The sequence below is a fragment of the Pseudonaja textilis genome, chromosome 6 (genome assembly GCF_049901715.1).
Source record: "Pseudonaja textilis isolate UNSWEBS1 chromosome 6, rPseTex1.2, whole genome shotgun sequence".
In the NCBI taxonomy this organism is placed as follows: Eukaryota; Metazoa; Chordata; class Lepidosauria; order Squamata; family Elapidae; genus Pseudonaja; species Pseudonaja textilis.
This window is the reverse complement of record NC_141995.1, coordinates 36,802,455-36,814,008: the sequence shown is the minus strand read 5'-3', so window position 1 is coordinate 36,814,008 and position 11,554 is coordinate 36,802,455.

The window sequence follows — 11,554 nt, the reverse complement described above, 5'->3', positions numbered from 1 at the left end:
ATGTCTGGTTCTTGGAGACAGTCTGGACAAAACCCTCCAGATTTCTTGGCAAGGTTTTTTTCAAAAGTGGTTTTTGTCATTATTTCCTTCCTAGGATAAAGAGAAAGTCACTGGTCCAAGATTTTGTGCCTAAGGTTAAACTAGAATTCACAGTCTTTCAGTGCCTAGTTCCATGCGTAACCACTGCATTAAACTGGTTCTCTGAAGCACAGTATAAAAATACTTCATTGGTAGTTAGCAATCAGGGAGAAGGAAGGGGGAAGCGGGGGGAATAGAACAAAAGAGGGTGGCTGGTTGAATTTTTTTTTCTATAGACAATTTTTTCTATTTTCTTAAAAAAGAAAAAAATCCATCTCACTTTGGGGATTTTTATTTCAACCTTCATCTACCATGCCAACCTTATGAAAAAAAAAAGTTTATAACATAGTAATAATAATAACAATTTAAAAATGAAAAATGACAACTTAGATAGGTTAAGGATTAAACTGCTATGTATGTAATTACATGTTTGCCTCCCTATTTGTTTCCCTTGGTGCTTTTTACTTAAATAGCAAGAAATAAAAAGATAATATAATAAAGAACAGGTAATCTTTTTTTTTTAAAAAAATCACATGTTCTCATACCAGCTTTCTAACATTGTATTAAAGAAAGAAAAATTTCCCTGCTTCATCTTGAAATATTTGGATCAGCTCTTCCATGCAAAACAAGTGCCCAGCTATATTATTATGGATGCTATGTCTCTGTGCAAATGGTTTCATACTCTCAGGCCAATATGATCAATAATTAGGGATGCTGTCAATTGTAGTCCAATAATATTGGGATGGCCTCATGATACCTATTCTTGGCAAGAATTTCTTGATTTTGGAATTATACACGTTAATCTTTTTCCTGAGAATGTGAGTTTCCAAATTAGCTCGCCTTATTTCCGGAGAAGAACCAATGCATTCTAAATAAGAATCCTCTGTCATTTCTGTTAAAAGTAATGACATTTTATAGAACGCTGTCTATGCACATTTTGCAACTGTATTCAGTTTCTTAAATCTTTCTGTTCCTCCAAAGATTTTCTCCTTCGGCATGTAAGTCTGTGCTGATAAAGCAAGATGAATACAAACCCTGGTATATTAAGACTTTTCTTGCATAGCATTTCGCTAATGCACAAAAGGGAGCATTTCGCTAATGCACAAAAGGGATATTAGGTATGAAAGTCATCTCAGAAGGATTTTTCTGGCAGGAATTACAGTGTGCCTGTTAATAACTAAGGACTTGGGAGAGATGAAGTGTCTACCAGCTATACCAAATCATTTGTGTTCCTAATTAACTGGAGAAATATTCTCAGTTAAAGTGGAGTTCCAATAAAAGGGAATTCAAATTATAATCCTTCTAACAATGAAGTGAAGATAATCTTCACTTCACGGAGCGGCTCAGAATTGTACACAGTAACTTACACAAGAGCCAGTAAGTGACACTACATGCTATGCTATGACTTTGGGTCCAGTCTCATCATTTCTTAAACAGGTGTGACCTGTTGCATGTTTTGTACTCATGCATCATGTTAGATTTGTGACACAAAATAAAGATACAGCAAGTGGGATTTGCTACTAGTATGGAAACCTGACAGTGAAATGATTGCTCAGTCGGATGCACTAATAGCAAGCTTCTCAAATACAATTTTGTTCCTTCTGAGTTTTCTTCTTTTCATTATGTGGATAATCAACATTTCATAGCTATTTTGTTTTTCATTAGAGAAACAGAAACAGAAGGACAAATAATTTGTTGTCATGTTCTTGTTATAGTCTTTGATCACTGAATGAGACATTCAACATCTCATATATATTCATATTTCACAAGTGAGGTATTGCATTAATTTTTAAATGTCTTTTACTTTAGACAGCTGGCTATTTTTGTTCATCTAGAAAGGTTTCTAGGGTTTAGAAAGAAAGCCTAAATTTAAAAAAGCACCATCAAATTATGGAAAAATAGCAAAGTCAAAATAATGTGATTTGTGTTTCATAAAATGTTGGGGGAAGTGGGAGAACAATGTCACCTGATCTGGTGAAGATGATCTTTAGATGGGAGCCATTTTCCATCCAATTGTAACCATTAATTAATTTAATGTGTTTCTTCATTCCATCACTCTTAATTATATGAATGGCCGGATGCAGAAAATTTATCCAACAGTATTAATTAAAGCAGAAAAAATGCTTTTCACTCAAAAGTCAATATTTGACCTCATTCTGAATCTCTAAACCTATGTTTTGTATTCTCATATTAAAGGCATTTCAAACCAGAGGATTTAAAAAGTCAAACTCTTTACCAAAATGTTGTGCCTATTTTCTATTGTCTTCTTCAACCAAGGGTGGCTTTATAACTGCCTTCTCAAAGTGCAGAATTGATATGCCTTTGGGATGATGCAAGGAATCCCTCCCCATGATTCCTTGCATCATCCCAAAGGCATATCAATTCAAGGGATATGGCCTTGTGAACCCAAACCAACACCAACATTGGTCATTGTTCCACCAAGTCTGGATATTTTTTTAAAAAAAAATCTGTAGTATTCAAATTACAATCATTTTAAACTGAAATTCAGGAGAAATTCAATACCACTATATTCATCTATAGCCAGTGTCAACAAAATTGTACCATGCAATTTAACAAAGTCTGAATTTTACATTCTCTCTCCTAGAGTGGGAAACTGACATGCCCTCTTTTCACCCTGATCTACTCTTATGGAAAAGAAATGTATGCATCCAAATTTACTGTTAGTTGTCTGAATGTCACTTTGCCTCACCCACTTGATGTACTTAGAAAGGGCAAGGCAGCCTATTAGGAAAAGTGGGAGGCAATATTGGCATGTGACACAAACTACTGATTTTCTTTCTTTGCATGATCTTTCTGTTCCTTCCAAACCCAACATAATAGGAGGAGTATGGTAGCACCTTTTTTGGACTATACGGTTTATGTAAAAAGCATACATTTTGTGAGCTATAGCAACATTTCCTATCATTAGATGCAATGAAGTAGCTAAACTGATATAAGATTATATTGGGGATTAAGCAGCAGAAGAAGGATGGCTTGAAGGAATGGAGAACAGAAAATAGAGTGATCATGATCATGCAAGTTATAGGTGAGACAGATTGCAATTACCACATCAGTTAACAATTTGAATATTCTTCTTAAGACCCTTGGAGAGAACATATTTTTAACTTTTTGATGTATTTCTTGATTAGCTGTACTGGCAAAATTTATTTTTTCCAAGATGGCTACTTTGAAATTGTGAATAGGCTATTCTTAAAGGTTGAAATACTCCAGTGTTTGCTTTGTCTTTGAGTTCTGATGTTCGATGTGTTCACTTGTTCTTCTGTGCAGAGGTTGAATGTTTGTCCAATATAATATCTAGAAAGTACAAGTCAGAACCATCAGCCTAACAAATGTTACTATAGATATAAAGCTTCATTAGCTATAACTCACTTCAGTAACAGGGTGAATAGGCGCATATAGAATTTATACTGGAATTAAATGGGTGAGGAAAATCACAGATACCAGAAGGCAAGATGGATATGCAGATATAAGTTGCATAGAAGACATATTATGCAAGTGAATATCATTTTGAAATACAGAGGCTTAAGTCTCTTGCTTGAAAAGTAGAAGCATAAAGTTGATACAGCTACTAATCTACCCTAAAACATCCATCATATTGTTTTCTATGTTTGTAAATAGTCCCATGCTTAGGCATTAATCTTTGTTTAATGTTTATAACTGCATGTTTCTCCATTTCACATAGTGACAAAGCTGCCTGACAAGTTTATGAATAATAAAGAAAAGCCATTCACTTGGCATAATCCCAGCACTTGTATGAGAAGTATACAATCTTGTTTGAGCATGCAAGCTTTTTTCTTCAAGCAGGAAATCTGGTATTTCACATTTGATCTTGAGGTATACAAAGTTAAAAATGAAACATTTCATTTGTTGGACTGCAATGATTGATGATGATGATGACAACAACAACAATAGTGGCAAAATGAACATAAATTCTTCTCAAGCAAAAACTTTATTTTATTAATTTATAGTACATGTTCATCGATGTTTAAACTAGCCCTCACCATTCAAAGAAAATTCCTGATTAAGACCTGAATTTAGACTATACTTAATTAGAAAGAGTTATTTTAAAAGAATGCCTAGGCTAATTCATTTTATTCTTCTTCTTGATTATTATTTGAAAAATAATTAAGACTTCCGTTTCAGAAAAAAATGTTTATCTGATAATCAATACCTCCATTATTCTTTCTTTGCATTAGCAGAAAGTAAACTAGATTGCTATTAAAATCTTTTTTTAGTTTGGGATTCCAGAATCTTTTGATTTAGTGTATTGTTACCATAATTACTGGGGTGGGGTGGGGTGGGGGGGAATCTACAAACAGACAATAAATCAGAATCAGAATCACGACTAAATGACATATGGCAAACATATATAATAGGCTAGCCAATTCAAGGCATGTAAATTACATTGTTTTATGATAGATACAAAACACAGGTAAAATAAAATGGTGAAACCAAACAGCAGAAAACCTGTACAAAATTTTGCATGGATTTTAGCTAATTCATTGGTTTAATAAGTGCTCCCTCTGACCTCATATTTTAAATATCCAGACTTAATAACATATATTTAGAGCAAAACAAAATTTTGGAGTTCACTGTTTGCCTTTTTCTCCCTATACGTTTTCATTTAATTTGTCAAAAGATAATTTGATTCTGACATCTAGCTAATTAGTTATGGCACTCAAGAGGTATGAGGCACTCAAGAGGTGTGAAAATATTGCTTTTCATTTTATGGAAAATTCCTTGTATACATACCTCCAGAGAAATTCCAGAAAAAAATTCAAGCATTCTTAGATTAAAGTAGAAAAAAAAAGAAGCATCTCTTATGAGGGTTGAAAACTACTTAGAAACTAAAAGGCCAATTTCATGACACATTTCTTCTACCTAACAGCTAATTTTGAGTTGTGTATGGCCAGACACACATTTATCCAAGATACCTGAAATACCTCCACTTGATTCAGATCAGATCAGACTTGAAAACCATTTATTTCAAATGAAGATATTTCAGTATGGGATAGATGGAGAGCAAAAAAGTGAGACCCAGTAACATCTATGATGGTGATTGATTTTTTCTCTAAAAATATCAAGTTGGTCAGTGGTACAATAGGACTGTAGTACGACCAACACATCACCCATTTTGTATTAATATTGCACACACACACACAAAAATACATACATACATACAATGCACATATTGCAGTGTTGCTATGGCCAGCATTTGCAGATGCTTCTAGCACAAAATTGATGGCAATGGTGATGGTAGTGGTGATGGTAAACAAACAAACACACACCTTCTTTTGCTTAGTCTCCACTGCCATGGTCACCATTTTTCTTTCCAGCAATAAGAAGATTGCAGAAGGGGTGATCAAGCCACTATATTATGAATTAAAATATAGCAGTAATTAAATTAGATTAGGAGGCTTTAGGAAGAATGATAGGTCAAGTATACGAAGAACAGAGAGAAGATGAGGAATAGCAGTGTCACACTTTTCTCCTTGTAACATCTTTCTACAAAATGTGGCAGCTTAAACCCAGAGAAACCAAACATCACAAGGCTTTCATTCAATTAAACCTTGATCTACTCAGAAGAGTTCATTTTAATTTCTGAGCCATGGTTTATTCATCTATGCCTGAAACAGAACTCATGTTACCTTTTCTATACACACTACTTCTATCTTACATGAATTTGAAATGTTAATCTAAAAATAAAAAAGGGGGAAAAAGAGTTGCATAATTTTTGTATGTGTCAAGGATTTCCTCCTATTTTGTGTTGCTGCTCTATTCACTACAACTCCCCATATCTCAAAAAGTTGGCCATCCTTTTGTCTCATATTATCAATACTGCATGTTTTCAGTCACCATCTTGGCCTTTTTGATGCTTCTTTGTGAAGGTACCCTTTTCAATGAATATTATATATTTTGTTTATCCACATTTCCTGCTTCCCTTCTAACTAATTACTTGGAAAATTATCTAATTAGCCTTTAATTTAAAACTATTATTTATTTCAGTTCAATAATATATAAAGGATTTTTAGTGTCTGTTTTTAAAGAGAAAGTTGAAGGGTCCAGCAATATATGCCAAGTTTGTATATCAAAAGTTGATATGAACAAAATCAGATAAGCAGTGTAATTGAATTATGATTTTAGCTGTAAAGCTTGAACATCCATGTCATGATGTTTTTTTCTCAATTTTCATGGCATACACATATCATGTATTTTGCACTATTATAAAATGTGACACATATTTACAAGGAAGAGAAACTTTGCTTTTTTTAGAGCTATGTGAATCACAATATCTATTAAATAAACATTAAACTGAAAAAGAGATAAATAATTTTTTACAAGTGATGGATGAAATTGGACTTCCTGATTAGGCTTTTATAAATGCCGCATGCACTATATATCTGCTGTAGCATTATGTTCCTTATCAAACAGCAAACATTTAATTAGAGGTGATAAGCTTAAAGTTTCTCCTGAAAAACTTCAAAACATTATGGTCTTAATGAGTTTGCATTCCGGGGATTGCTTTAACTTTGTGGTTTTGTATATTTGAGACAAAAAGTTCCTTTTTCTGGAACTTCATTAATATCTACTCCTTCTCCATCACAGTTCACTAATTCAAGAACATCAAGCATCATATTTTAATCATTTATACCTGGGGCTATGCTTTTTTTCCTAAGGAAAAATATATGAAGCTAGGCTAAATCTTTTGTTCTTTTTAATTTTATTAAAATTATGAAACTAATTACAAAGTGTGTTCTTAAAGCATTAAATGGTATGTTTGAATAAGTCTAGTTGACAGATGCCAAAATCATTCCAAAAATCATCTAACTAAGATTTTTGGTTTTCACTCACATTTTTAAAAATAGGGCTACATATACAATGATAGACAAGATGAAAAGTTTTTGTCAGTGGTTTGTTCTCCAAGTTTGTGTCAATTTAATTTCTGAAAGTTTCATTACCAGACTAGGTAAAATCAGAAGAATTTTCTTGTCCTATTTTTCTTAACTTATAAATGTCTTGTGTGCCAGTGTGGTCAGTTGGTCATGTGATTGGTTGTTCATTTGGAGCTATAATTAAATTATGAGCAGCTGATTAGTTCTCTTGTTGATTGGTTATTCGAATGGTCTGGTTTCTTCATTAGAAAGTTCTCTGATGCTAAAAGAATTTCTAGAACTAGAAAAGCCTTGAATATTTTTAATGAACTTTATCAAATTTCAAAAAGAGACAAAATGCAAAATTAACAACAACAACAAAAAATCAGGCATAGGGAGTGGGGGATCAAAAGAGAAAAAAGAAAGTTAAAAACTGACTGGAAAATGGAAAAAAGAAACACAAAAGAAGTGTTTTGACTTCTGACTTTCTTCAGTATATATACAAATATATAGTAAACTAACTTGTTTCTCCAAAGCAAAAATCTAGATATATATAAATTAAACCAAAACCAAAATCAACCAAAATGCTATAATTATATAATAAAATAATCTCTTATTTTCAATTATTTTAATCTCTTGTTTTCAATTTAAGCCTAAAATACACAAATATAAAATATACGTATCTAATAATAACAATAAAGGTGCATAACTTATATAATCATAATAAATCTCATCATTAAATCCTAAAATCAAAATTAAGAAGTCTAAAAATAATCCAAAACTATTTTGAAAAAGTACAATAATTGTTCCAAACATGTGATGAAAAAAGAAACAAAAAAAATGATGATACAAGCTCAATTCCTCCCTACCTCTCTGCCTCTGTCTCCCCCTCCATCCCTTCTGTCATCAACCTCATATCTTTTAAGTGCTGTTTTGATAACCTCTGTGACCCTTTGCAATTCTCTTCTATCCCAATCTCACATCAGTCTGACTTCTCTCATTATTAATTCACATTTTGGCTTGTGCACTTCAATTCCATATTTACAAATAACATTCTTGGGAAAAGACTTTTCAAGTTTGATTGGAGAACCAGGCTTCCGTAAAATGCTGATAGCTTTCATGCTGATAATTAAGGTTTATTTAGATCATTTTTTTGCCAAAGTATATTCCTTTCTTCCTCCCTCCCTCTCTCCCTCCCTCCCTCTCTTTTTATGATGATTTTTTTATGATGTATGATTTAGTTATAATGTGTAGAATAGAGTATTTTCTCCTGGTTTCCCACAAGGTCAAACAAAAGGTGAACTATTTTTCAGGTAAAACTGTTTGCCTTGCCTTTGATTTCCTATCCAATCAACTGGAAAACGAGGTTTAGATGTGCCTGAAGAAAGTCAGAAAACTCAATGTACTCCTGATTAAGATATTAAATAAAAAACATGAGAGTGGAAATACCTTTACAGATGAATATTAAAGAGAAAATTATAGAACTATTTGTGTTTCATCTCATTTTTGCTTGTCTGCTAGTCCATTTTTAAAATATAATTTCTTAATGTTTAAATTTAAATGTGACTTATTTTAAATACTAACTTAAATAGCTTTCTGATATGCTATTTAAAAATATGAATTGCTAATTTAATTTTTTCTTCTGACATTAGAACTATATTTCCAAAGACTATGAATAAATAACTTCTCTAAATCCTGATTCAAATATTGAACTGTAAATTGCAGATGAGGTCAACTAATATAGATTCTTCATGCATCCCAAGAAACAATAGCTTATTTTTACAGGGAGGACTCTCAGGAAATACCATGAATTATAACAATGCTAAATTTCCCCTTTTAATTTCTACCATTTCTACTACTAATTTCTACTATTGTAAAATATAAAGAGGACTACTAAAGCTTATAACTCAAGAATAACTCACTTTTCACACAGATGAGAAGTCATCACTGATAATGCAGTACAAAACTATTTGTAAAATAAATTTCACAATGACAGTAGACATTTTGCTTATTCTATGTCCACAACAATTGACTAGGAATTCAGAAACTTAACCCAAAATGGTATCCAGCTATGGCTTTCCATGGGGCATCAATAAATAATAAGCATTCAATTCCTGGGGTCATAGAATAGTTTTTTTAAAAAAAAAATCTGATATGCAGTAGTAAAGAACCCACTGTAATCCAATTAATGACATACTGTATATGATTGGTCAGTATATATGCATGGTTACAAAAGCATCAGCTATTGCTTTCTGTTGATCTGGATCAAAATTAAATATTGTGAATCTTAATCAAGTAGTAATTTAGTAATAGTTTCCCATTTAAAATAACTAGGGATCAACCTTTCTCACTCATGCTGTAGTTAATATCTCTCCTTCTTCTTCTCTTCCTGCTCCTACTCCTCTTCTTCCTCTCTACCCTTCCCTTCTCTCTCCCAATTCCCATTCCCATTTCTTTTCTCTCTGTCTCTGTCTCTGTCTCTGTCTCTCTCCCTCTCCCCTCTTCTCCTCTCCTCTCTGTTTCTGTAATTCCTTGCCTTCATCATGGTTCTAATTTACATTGAGTTCTGCACATTTTCAAGTTAATTGCCCCCAAAATAATGTAACCCTCTTTCAATAAATCAAGGCAACCTAAATTGTATTCTTGAATGGCAATCTGGAGAGGAACTACTAAATTGCTATTGGACTTCCTTTCAGATATAATTTCATATGACTGAATATAAGCCCAGCATTCTAGCCACCTTGACAGAGATGAAGGAGTCAAGGAGTCTTTGTGAAACTTTGCATAAATAGTTCAACACTAAAACGTACACTAAATAAATATTACAATTTTTATGACAACATTGTATTGAAATAAATAACTAGAGACAGTTCCAGTGTTCCAGAGGCAGAAGGCAAGATTATTTTTCTGATCTGTAGCACATCTGGATAAAAATCCTTTTGGGAACATCACATATATAAAGCTTGATTATCTGAAATAATGCTGAGTTATTAAAAGAAGAATGAAACTGCCATTTTTTTCCTGAAAGTTGGAACAATGTTTACAAAATGTTGTAACTTTCTATGTAGTTTTTGCTCTGTTCATATACCTGGTTGGCAGTGGTGGGATTCAATTTTTTTTTACTACCGGTTCTGTGGGCATGGCTTGGTGGGCGTGGCAGGGGAAGGGTGCTGTAAAATCTCCAGTCAGAGGTGGTATTTGCCAGTTCTGTGAACTACTCAAAATTTCCGCTACCGGTTCTCCAGAACTGGTCAGAACCTGCTAAATACTACCTCTGCCGCTCGGTGAAGCAATTTTGACCCCAAGTCATTGCTTCCCTTTAGTAATAAACCGTTTTCTATTGGTTAATGTTTGAAAACTGGTAGGAAATGATCTTTTGTGGGTGTAGGTATAGGAAATCCTGTGGTTCAGTATAATTGATTCCCCTTTATATTGTGGATGAGGATGGACACATTTGCTCTTGAACATTTTGAATGTTTCTATTTCCTTTTGATACAGTTCATAAAATTTAACATACACCGCTAGGAAAAAAAAATCCAATTGCCTTATTTCCATAGATGTCAGTGTCTTCTTAAGCAGTTAAAAGATGGTTTGCAGCAATAACTGTTTTTGCCTAACAACCTAAGTGCTAGATTAAACCTATTTCTAACACTATTTATGCTACATTTATTTCCGTGTGCCTATTTGTCACAGCCAAATCACCTCTTTTCAATTGCAACCGATAACTAAAAGAGAAAAGAGATACTAATTGCACTTTTTACTAACTCTGCTTCCATCTATGTTTTTATTAGACTGTAATAATGCTATCATTTTTGATACTAATTAATTTAGTTTTCTTCATATTAAGAACAGAATAAAGACATTAGGTTCAAAGATACATTTTTAATTACATTCTAGTGATACCAGGCAGAAAGAATTATACACTGAATTGGATAATGTTTGATAAAAATAATTTGATTGGAAAGTTAGATTTTTTCACAACCACATTAGGAAATTGATCATAAGTTTCGTCCTTCCTATGATCAATTTTTCCTATAAAATTCTCTAATTTCAGGTTTCCTTCCATTTGATTCATAGAAGTATTGTTTAAAAGGATGCATCATTAGAAATGTTCAAGGAAACTTAGATGTTACTCACAGAACTGCTAAAGTTTTAAAATAACAACAATAAACTTTCTGCTACAGCAGACCAAGGAAAATAACAATAGAACAAAACCCCAGAGACAGAGAGAAAGAAAAAGAGAGAAAGGATTTAAACAATAACCACTTTAACAGTGAAGGCATCATTGTATACTAGTAATATTAGTAGCACAGTAGCAACAGTAGCAACAGCACTTAGACTTATATACCGCTTCACAGTGCTTTACAGCCCTCTCTAACTGGTGAGGAATCAGCCTATTGCCCCCTGCAATCTCGGTCCTCATTTTACCAACCTCAGAAGGATCAATGCTGAGTCAGCCTTGAGCCAGTCAGAATTGAATGAGTCTGCAGTGCTGCATTCTAACCACTCCACCATCACAGCTCTGTAATAATCTACTTGTAGTAGAAATGGAATAATATAGTATAGAGGTATAAGCAATAGTA